The sequence below is a fragment of the Capsicum annuum genome, chromosome 4 (genome assembly GCF_002878395.1).
Source record: "Capsicum annuum cultivar UCD-10X-F1 chromosome 4, UCD10Xv1.1, whole genome shotgun sequence".
Classification (NCBI taxonomy): Eukaryota; Viridiplantae; Streptophyta; class Magnoliopsida; order Solanales; family Solanaceae; genus Capsicum; species Capsicum annuum.
Genome location: NC_061114.1, coordinates 108,899,273 through 108,909,533, shown reverse-complemented (window position 1 = coordinate 108,909,533; position 10,261 = coordinate 108,899,273). Strand labels below are relative to the sequence as shown.

Sequence of the window (10,261 nt, the reverse complement as noted above, 5' to 3'; positions counted from 1 at the left end):
TCTATTGCTAGCCTGAATTTGCAGAAAGAAGAGTAGAAGAGAAACTTGGAGAATAAGAAGAAGATGAAGAGAAGAAAAGAAAAGAGATAAAAGGATGGAAGAAGTATGACAATTACTAGAATTTTTGAATACCCCTCTCTCCTCTGATAGTTTGTTGATAAAAACCTCCAAATTGATCTCAGCTATGCTTTTCATTTATTAAAAATAAATCTCGACCCTTTATTTTAAGTTGCATTTAATACTATTCACTCACTCTTCATTATTTATTTACTCTTTAACCTTTATTCATAACATTTCCCAAGTCTTGAAAACATCTTTTTCCTGAAGAATTAAAATAAGGAATGTTGGTGATTGGGTGTTTCTAAAAGTCTCCCCTATGAAGAGAGTAATGCAATTCGGGGAGAAAGGGAAGTTGAGTCCTCGCTATATAGGACCATACTAGATTATGGGAAGGATAGGTGGGGTTGCCTATGAATTAGAATTACCCACGAGTTTGGGTTTTGTACATCCCGTGTTCCATGTGTCTATGTTGAAGAAGTTCATTGGGGACCATTCCTTAGTTTTACCTATAGAGGAAATCAATGTGAAAGACTCCTTGTTAAACAAAGAAGAACCCGTTGCCATTTTTTATCATCAAGTTCAGAAGTTTAGACTCAAGGAAATTTCTTCGGTTAAGGTGTTGAAGCTACTTGGGATTTGAAGGATGATTTGCGAGCAAGATACCCAAAACTCTTTGATCTTGTCCTATTCTTTTTACCTTCTCTTTAGTAAGATTAATTGTACTTACCTATGTCCCTCGCCATCATTCAGGGATGAATGATCCTAGAGGGGAGGGGATAATGTAACACCCTGTAAATTTTTTGGCATAGTACCACACCTAGTAGCATTCTTAAGAAGCTAGGAACTTGAAATTTTCCCAAGTGTTGAAGTGACTTAGCCTTATTTTAAGCTCCTAAACTTTCATGATTTCTAAATCAATTTTTCCAACCTTGAGATATGGATTTTTAAGTTGATTTATGTTCAGGAGTGTAAAGGGGTTGTCCCGGGAAAGTTTTGGATTTTTTGGACAATGTTTGGGATGTGTTTGGGTGAGCAAGACAGTGGCTCAACGCGATATCGATACACTGCATTGGTAATCATGTTGGCCAAACTAGTAGCTCATCACGATCTTGATGGATCACGTTGGGTAATGCATCAGGTGCCCAGTTTGCATTTTTCTTTTAAAATCTGGGTTAAGAGGGGTATTTTAGTCTATTTCCTTTATCTTAACTCAGTCATAACATGACATTAAAATATTGTTAGAGCTAAATACATCAGAAACTACTCATATCCTATCAAATAAAAACCCTAATCCTTTCCCCAAATATCGAGAGTTCATCATTAATGTCAAGAATTCTGAGAACTTAATTAATATTTGGGTTCCTCTCTCCATTCTAAGCAAACTATGGCATGTAGGGTTGTCCTAATCACATGGGGATGATTTTACTACAAGTTTTTAATACTTACTTAAGTATGTATGTGATTATAAGGGTGGGTTTTCATTTTAACAAAAAACATGCATTGTGTTAAGGTTTTGAGAAGAATATTGAAAAATTACGGTGTTGCTTTTCTCATAAATTTTGATTGTTGAATTTGTGGACATGTGCTTTGGCTTTTGAACGGTGTTATGAATATGAGTTGTGAATATTTTAATCCCCATGATGATGTTTACGTACCCCATATGATACTAATGCTAAACTATTGTGAGCGGGAGTTTTAAAAGACCTTTTGATCATAAAAATTATATTTAGCTAATATTGTGTTACTTTATAAATGATGAAAATTTCTTGACTATTAAAGTGTTGGGAATCAATATGCATGTGTTAAATAAAAGGAAATCTTACTAAGGTTCATATAAATGATTTACATAAGAGATGCTGAGAATCGATGTGATACAGATGACTTGCAGGTCGGGGTATGACAATACCCAATTGAGGATTTCTCCTCGAATGAAAAAGAAAAGAATGTTGTGTGTATGATGCATATTTTCTTATAATAAAATTAAAATTAGACCAATGTGTCTTAGATGGTTACCCGAAGAAAACACGAGTCAGAAGACTCAATGCTGCAAACTGTAAATTGCCTACACGGGAAAACACGAGTCAGAAGACTCAATGCTGCAAACTGTAAATTGCCTACACGGGACCTTGTTACCCTACTGTGTGATCTTGTGTACCTAGTATTAAGTTGTCCCAATTCAGGACTATGGTTAGGAGCCCTGCTTTGTGATCTTGAGACCAACCACAACATATTGACTTGATTAGGGCATGTGGCACCCTTCTTTGTGATCTTACGTGCCCTCCCCTCACTAGTACTCCGATCATGGCGGCAAAATGAGATCTGCCAGTTGGTGAAAGTGTGAACTTGTAGGGTGTACCATCTATCTCCATAGTGCTGAAGTAAATTAAATCATGTAGGAAAGAAATGTTTTTGAAACTCATCATATTATGCCCATGTATTTTCAAAAGATTTTTTTAATAACATGCTATTATACACTACTGCAAAAAAAACCTATAAGGAAGGGAAATATGGTCCCAGAAAGTTCAAATCTTGTCCCAATCGCTCTTTTGGGACCGGAAAAATCTGGTTGCGCTACGTCCTAATAGGCTCCACTCTAAAGGTCATTAGCGATGAGTCTAGAAAACCGGTCCCTAATACCCATTTGCGATGGCGAAAAAACTGGTCTTAATTGCCTTTTAGTGATGGTATATATTGTCTTAATCGACTAACTAACTAGACTTAATTATTCTTTTGTGATGACCAATCTCATCCTAAACAGACTAATTACCTTGTCATAAATAATATTTAGCAATGGTATTTCTTGTCACAAATAGACCATCTACCTCATTGTAATTATCTTTTTGCGATGAGCAATCTCATCCCAAATAAACTACTTTGTCATAATTATTTTTTAGCGACAGTGTTTCTTGTCTCAAATAGACTAACTAGCTCATCATAATTATCTTTTCACGAAGGTATTTCTCGTTTACGTGGTCATAGTTATCCTTTAGCAATGAGTAAAATTCTTTTACTAGATCAACCTTTAAGGACGAGACACCTACTAGTCGTAGATCAACCATTAAAGATGAGCAACACTCAACCTAGATTAATATTTGAAGGCGGGCAATATTTCTAGTCTCTAAGTGACTACAAATGAGCCTAATATCACAAAATAATAAATTTCATCAAATAAATACCAAATTGCTATTGCGAATCTCAATACAAAAACGTGAGATATATAATTAGAGACAGAAAATTTAGTTAAAATCCCATTATATTAGTTTCAATTCAAAAACATTATATATATAATTAAGTCATCAATTTTCAGTTCAAATTGCAGGATTCCATCACAAGCCAAAAAATAATCAAATCCTCGACTTTCAATTTCTAATGTTTCACCTAAATCAAATAACTCCTGCAACAGTAAAATAGTAATTTAGTACATTGCTTCACCTTATATGCTCGACCTAAATCAAGTAAGTAAATATATCAAAGTATCAATTTCAATTTTTAAACACAAGTGCAGAGAAAGCTCGAGGAGATGAAGAAATAACCTTTTGTTCAATGTAGATTACAGTAAAGAACTTTAATTTGATAGTTCATTATACTTCATAATCAATTTAGATGATCCAAGTATCGCCCAATATGTACATCATATCTTCACACTAAGTATAATTAAATATTTCATCAGTTAACAAGAGAGTGAGTTCAAGAGTATACCCAAACCTTAGTAGCACTTCATTGTCACAACTTGAAGATGAACAGAGCTCTCTCAAAGTTGCTTCTATTCTACTTCAATAAGAAAAAAACTGCAGACAGAGAAAGAAAATGGACAAGGGAAGGGAAGATAAATGACCAGTGGGAGACTCAAAGGATCGAAAGGAAAAAGAAAAAACCACCACCAACAACAAAAACAACAACATCAATACTAGAAAAAAAAATATAAATCCAAAGGTCCACAAGCTTCTTAGAATGAAGATGCGTGTACTCAGTTTAAAAGTAAGGAACCAAGGTACTCTGTGTGCTCAGTTTTAACTTTGGATTTTTTCCATTGAGGTCTATCACTATTGCATAAGTAATTGCATGGAGAAGATTGATGTACAAAATAACTAAATGGCTCACCTAATTGGAGTGAATTTCATAGCAGTCCAAGTTATACTAAAGACAGGTTGATGGCATTTACAATCAGCAATTCAGCTATACAGAACACAATATATACAGTGCTCACTCGTCTACCTACATTTGACATAATCATCCTCGGATCAAATCAATGTCAATGTGGATAGTTTGTAGATCTATTTTCCTTGAACTAGGACATATTTTCATTGATGAGGATGGTGCGAGACTCTGGTTTGAAAGAGCATTAGGTGGATTTACAGAATTATCAGTGGTCTGAACATCTGAAGTTCTTGCACTCTGTACACTTTCTGTAGCTCTTTTCTTTGCCTTTGAACTTGAGCATAAGAAGTTTCCCACTATTACCTAAAGTTGTTCACTTTCTGTATCAGGCTTTCAAGGGGTAAGTGAAAAGCCAAGGATCTGAATTTTATTTAGGAAGACCAATTTCGTCATTATTTACTGATGATCACACAACTATATAGATCTAAAACAAGCCAAACTTTTTGAAATTCAAAGGTGCGTTTAGATTAAATGGGAGCAACCATATAAAGTTTCATACTAACTTGCAAATGAATCATCATAGAATCGTAAGATGAAAACAGACAATTACCTAAGTGTTTCTTTTCGAAGACATAAAACAGATTTTAATAAGATATAAGGATTGAAATAGTATCTGAATTGGACTTGCTGCAATTAGATCACCTCCAACTCCACTACCTATAACGATAGCCTCTAGACTAGCAAGATAAACACTTATGCTACCAATCCTACCCCGAGATCCACCACTATCATTGACCAAGAAAGAGCCCGATAGGCATAATATCTCAAATCGTCCCTATATAGAATAAGAACATGTGTTTGGAAGATCATTTTGGCAGAATAAGACGAAAAAAGATATATAGATTATCTTAAATGTCCATAGCTACAGGAGCTAATAGAAAAGGGGGATACTAGACTATGAGGAGGTAAATTAGGTAAAATGCAATAACATACTTAAATCGGTACTTAACTAGATTACAAGATCCTAATAAAAAGAAAACTTTAACCACTTTCATAAATAGTACCCCCCCCCCCCCGGAACCAGACCACCCAGGTCTCAGAAAACTATACGAAGAAACCAAGAAATAGTGAGAAATCACTGATCAACAATTTTGATAAAGATACAAGCACAAAAATCAAAGAATCTGCCATCATATGTAGGTATGAATCAACTATTTTCCTCACTGTTGTAACTTTAATGTCAAATCAAGCAAAAGTGAATCCAGTGAATTAAAACATTGATACATAAGAATCTAAAAAACAACCTTATATTCTAGACCTCAAAATTCTTAACCTTTTTGTTACGTTATTTTCCAATTATTAAGGACATTGAAAACTAAGTCTCAAAGTTATTTCAGGGTTACTAACACATCCATGAAAAGCTATTTGTCCAGAAAATTATTGAAAACACTAAATTTTTCTAAATATTCACCAAAAAAATAAATTTCATCATAGCATCTCAAGAAAAGATGACAATTTCCTGCAGATGAACCTAAACTATAGACATTTATGCTCTCCATTTAGGAGATAGCAACTTACAGTTATAAGCCTGAAAAATTTTAATTTTGGAATTTAATGTTAGTCTTTAGACCTCATATATAACAGTGCCACCAGAAGTTGATAGCTGACAAAGAGTTACAGTGGAGATGACACCGTTTGCCGATAAAATACAAATTGATCGAGGCCCTTATTGTGAAAATGACATTATTTTTATTGTGATGTCCTGTAGTAAATGGAAATGAATTCATCCATTAATATTGTTAGAGGAAGAATTAAAATTAAAATAGAGAAGTAACTGAATGTCCAAGAGAGTACTAATTAAAGGTAACCCCCAAGAAGTTTTTCCAAATTGAAGTAATAAAAATATTCTATTGTGCTCAAGGCCTTCTGCTTTATACAAATAATTGGAGAGCACCTAGCTTCCTGGAAAGAAATGGTGATAAGAATAATTTAAAATGTCAAAAGTGCTACTAGAATCCCCTTTTATTTGGTAATTCAAGCATAATTTGACTTTTCAAGTTTAACCTATTAAAAGGATCCTCCTAAGGTTAATTTATTGTACATTCTCCACATAAAATTTACCAACCCAACAATAGGCTATAGCTAAGAAAGTACCCATAAAGTTATCTGTATTATAAGATTGCAAACCTATAAAGAAGAATCTTAGTTATTTCTTATTAATGATAAGTAAGTTCATGTGTAATAGTTAAGCATACAAGACATGTCAACATTTTGCTCTCTCATCTCCCTCTTCTGCAAATGAACTCACCCCAATTCGAGAGAGAACCATATATCAACAAAGGATCCATCTCATTACATTACTCATGTAATGCTACTAAGGTCCCTGAAGATATGTTAGACCAAACTAATATGATTATTCTTTTTCTTTCTTTACTATTGAGCTCATTATGTTATTTCTTGCCTAAGTTCTTTGAAAACCTAACATTGGAAAATAAACAGGGGGAGGAAAATTTTATTTTGTGCTTTAATAATCATGTAGAAGTGGGGAAAAAAGATTTAACAGTAGTTTCAGCCATGCTACCTTTGTGATACTACACAAGTTAACACACTCTAAACCGCGTGAATCACATACCTCTCCTACAACAATCATGATGACATGTGGAGAAAAACTAATTCCAATTGTATTGGAAAACCATCCACCTAGCAAAAGAATCAACCAATTACATGTCAATAAAATAAAAAGGCTCAACAACAGTAAGCCAACAACCAAAAGCTTGGCAAAGAAACATCCAAGTGTAGGAAATTCACAGAATGCTCAATGGATAGAAAAGAATACTCAAACAAACACTTAGCAAAGTAATAGTAGAATTTTATGAAATTTCAACCTTGACTATCACATTTAGAAAGAAAGTTCAGATGCTAAAATAATGCAACTTTTGAAGTACTCATTTTGGTGATCTATTTTAAAACTAGACCCCGGAGAGACAAATTTTATGCATTTATGGCCTAATCTATAACTTCTATTTTTTTGGCATCGGTATGATGATGCGAGAAGAATCTGGGAATCTCCATTTGCATTTTTTAAGGTGAGAACAAAAAATAATTATGTGTAACTTCTATTGTATGCTTCATTTTTCAAAATAAGCAACAGATTTAGCATTTTGATGTACTCTTCTTCATTTGGGGAATTAGCAACCATTTATTTGTCTCATTAAGATAATCAAAGAATAAAATTGCAGTAATCCCATGTTACTTGGAGCCTATTCTCCCTCCATATTACCCATGAACAGAAACTAAATAGTTGACCAGAAACAAAAAAAAATCAATGTTTAACTATAATTAGGAAGCAAAAAGATCAAGAAAATAATATTTAAACCCATTATAATATAAGGAAAAACACAAAGGAATGTAGTGAAACATTTAACCTTACAGTATTTTTCAACCACACTTGTTAATAGAAAATAAAAAGGTGTCCAGAAAGAGAGAAAAATCCAATCTTTTTCTATAATTTGCCAGCAAAAAGAGAAAGAAAAAAACATTGTACCATTTTGATATGAGAAAAATAAAATAGAAAGGACTGTTATAATGTAGGGATATTTGTTAATGACACCCATGAATAGAAATGAAAAGGGTGCCAGGAAATTAACAAATAAATCCAATCATTAACTAAAATTAGGGAGAAAAAAGAATAATAAAACAACATTTAAATTCATTTTACATGAGGAAAAACACAGAACATTATGGTGAAGCGTCTAACCATATATTATTTGTTAACCACACCCATAACACAAATTAAAAGGGTTCCAAGAAAGAGCCAAAAAAATTCAATCTTTAACTATAATTAGAAAGTAAAATACCATTTCAATATGAGGAAAAGCACATAGGATTGTGGTGAAGCATTTGTTAACCACATACATGAATAGAAACTAAAAGGGTGTCAAAAAAGACTAAAAGAATTCAATTTTTTCTATAATTTAAAAAAAAACCAACAGAACTTTTCTAAACCAAACCTTCTTCCAACAATATCAGAGATTCCATCACCATACCACCATATTTTTAAAATTTTAAGGCTCTCTGTCGCATCCCACCCAGACCCGCCCTACCCCATGTAGCAGTAAACCAGCCCCAATCTGCACACGCTACACTCCATTGCTTTTTCTAGTAGCTAGATGATAGAAAGACGATAACTAACCAACCACAAATTGATAAATTTCATACTGAATTATCGAGTAGTACAAACAATAAAAATAACAAATTCGGATAGCAATAAAACAATTTAGAATAACTTTGGAAGAAAGAGATTAGGGCAAATTATTATATATAATAACCAGAGATTGAAAAATCATCTTAGGACAAATTATTATTGCAATAACCAATAACTAAATCATAACTCAAATTCATGATAGATCAGATAAACCAGAGATTAGGTCAAATTATTAGCTGCAATAACCCATAAAATTGAAGAAATAATTGGAAAATCGGTGCTAAATTAGTACATGTAGTGTTTGATTTACGACTAGCCGTTGTATTTTGTTTGTGGATTGAAGGCGTCAACGATATCATGTATACAATACTCGTATGTGCTAGCTAAGTAATTTTTTGTGAAATACAATAAATTATTAAAATTTAAACATTTTATTTTGGAATTATTTTTTCCCGCTCAAAGCTCCCAATTAAAATTTAGGACTAGCTAAAAAAAATTAGGGAACGAATGTTTTACCTTCGCAATAAAATATAATATTAAGGACCGAAATTTAGTCTCGTCCTAATAAGTATACTTTTAGAGACCAAATTATTTACTCATCCCTAAAAGTTGGGCTAAAATAAACCTTTTTCTTGTAGTGATAAAAGATCTCACCTATGTTGTGTAAAAGTTGTATTTTGTTTTTGGATTACTCTGCATACCAGTACATCAGTATTGGCCCCTTATATTTCAGGGTCCAAGGCTCAGTCCAGGGCCCCGCTAAGGCGTAGATTTGTCAGACAGAAGTGTGTAGTTGGTGAGCCTCCCTTACTTTGGAAGGCCATTTTTAGTTCATTGTTATTTCATTATGGAGTTGGTCCGACTAGGGGCCTTGTCCTAGTTTTAACTAAGATACTGGCTTTGATGTATTAGAGATTTTGCAGACTGATGTAAAATACTGATGTAGGTTTATGAAATTTCATATTTGATTATTCAGTTGAATTATAATATTGGCCATGTTTCCGTATGTTGAAACTTCCGCATATCTGTATACTATTTGAATGATGTGCATGATTGCCACGAAGCAAAAAAAAGGTGGCTCAGTCCATTATGGTTCGGATACCCACCACGGCCAAGGCCTAGTTTAGATCGTGATAAACTAGGAGTTGTCGTACAAGGAAAGAGGAGAGTATTGACCAGTCAAGCATAACTAATTTGAGTTCTGAATTGAATATTAAAACTAAAACTATAGGAGGTATCATCAAACCGACATGCCCTAAAGTTGAGCTGATTGGGCTTCAACCTGTAACCCTATACTAATAGGAATGCACCCATCCCTGGGTTTGTTCGGTCCTGAATTATACTCCCAACTGAACTGACATTGATTCAGGGACTGAACTAAGTTTAACTGAAGAAGTAATCAACTCAGATTGCTGAACTAATTTAAGTTTGACTGATATGATAACTGACTGAACTAATAATGATCATATGTGTCTAAAACTATTCTAAAAGTACTGAGACTATGTAAATAACCAAATTTTGGGTATTCATATCCCCCAGGACTTGATAGCATTAAAAATAGGAACACATGAAAGCATTTTAAACACTAATAAGGAATCAGTACTCAAAATCCATCACTTTTACATTTCATCTAACAGATGGAGATCAAGATTTTAACATAGGGATACTTTTAAACATAATGAGATAGCACAATCACATGAAAAAATCATGAACTAAGAATTTATTTTGAATTCTCATGAACATGGTATGAAAACCATAATATTTAAGAAATGCTATACTGCATTTCATGTGAAAGCAATTATAATCTTAACTTGAAATTCAAATGGCAAGAAATTCATGGACTTAAGCATAGGAATGAGTGAAATATGTGAGAATATCATAATTACAATACAAAAATCA

At 33.3% G+C, this 10,261-nt stretch overlaps 1 pseudogene; it reads right to left on the bottom strand.

The window, feature by feature from the left end:
• Window positions 1-4,290: 4,290 nt before the first annotated feature.
• Window positions 4,291-6,862, bottom strand: LOC124897973 (annotated as a pseudogene).
• Window positions 6,863-10,261: the final 3,399 nt, after the last annotated feature.